The following is a 1,181-nucleotide window of genomic DNA, read 5'->3' as shown; positions in this document are numbered from 1 at the left end:
TTTTTTTTTTATGTTTTTTATTTTTGAGAGAACAGAGAGAGACAGCACAAGCAGGAGAGGGTCAGAGAGACAGGGAGACACAGAATCCAAAGACAGGCTCCAGGCTCTGAGCCACCTGTCAGCACAGAGCCCGACATGGGGCTGGAACCCACGAATGGTGAGATCACAACCTGAGCCAAAGCCGGATGCTTAACCTACTTAACCGACTGAGCCACCGAGGCGCCTCTCATAGTTAACATTATAATACTAACTTTCCTCCCATTTTTGTTTTCTTTTCAAAAGCGCACACACACACACACACACACACACACACACACACACACACACACACAGCACTTGCTGACACATTACAGGGATCTTTAGCTTGTCGTGAAGCTATGAAATCTAGTCTACACATTTTTTTAAATGTTTTTTAATGTGTATGTCTCTTAAGTGTTTCTACTTAAAGGAAATTCTCGTTTAGCCAGATTACTTATCTCCAGGACCTATCTTCAACTGGTAAGCCCACCATTCCCAAAGATTATCTTGGATTATGAAACAAATTATTATAATTTACAATCCTTTGAATATGTATTTCTGTATTTGCTTAAAGATTTAAAAATTATCATTACTGTTCCAAATTTAAAGCAGGTTATGTCTTGATACCATATTCTGGTTGTTTAACCTTTATGGCTCATAAAGTGTCTTTCCAGCTTCCACACTATAAAGTCTTTTCTGGAATTATGGGACATTTTCTACAACTATGTTTAAATGAAAACTCTACCACCCCTTTACACATTTTCCTAAAATAGAACTATCTCCATGCTCTTTTACATTAGCAGATACCCCCTCCAAGCTGGTCTCAGGTAGCCAATTCTGTTTTCTGATTCTTCACTCTGTCACCAGCATCAACGATTCTACTGTTTTTATTCTAAGGATGCTCGTCCCCACCAATGCACTCCCCCCCCCCCCCCCCCCCCCCCCCCCCCCCCCCCCCCCCCCCCCCCCCCCCCCGTCACCAACGTGTCTATGACCCTTTGCTCATTCTCTGAATTATCTATGATGCTTGTGGCTTTGACATTCAGCTATTATTGATATTTTTTTCAAGTTTATTTTAGATCCTTCACATAGACTGAAAAATCTTTTTGTCTTTGCTATTTTTTTAACACTATAGATTTTCTTTGCTTCATGACTTTGTAGAG

General features: G+C 40.6%; 1 protein-coding gene across 1 annotated transcript in view; it reads right to left on the bottom strand.

The window, feature by feature from the left end:
* The window catches only part of LOC115289510 (heparan-alpha-glucosaminide N-acetyltransferase-like), a 14,244-nt gene that overhangs the window by 12,082 nt on the left and 981 nt on the right, over nucleotides 1-1,181 (bottom strand). The gene's annotated exons all lie outside the window — the stretch shown is intronic.

The sequence above is a fragment of the Suricata suricatta genome, chromosome 1 (genome assembly GCF_006229205.1).
Source record: "Suricata suricatta isolate VVHF042 chromosome 1, meerkat_22Aug2017_6uvM2_HiC, whole genome shotgun sequence".
Lineage (NCBI taxonomy): Eukaryota > Metazoa > Chordata > Mammalia > Carnivora > Herpestidae > Suricata > Suricata suricatta.
This window is presented reverse-complemented; position numbering and strand designations above follow the sequence as displayed.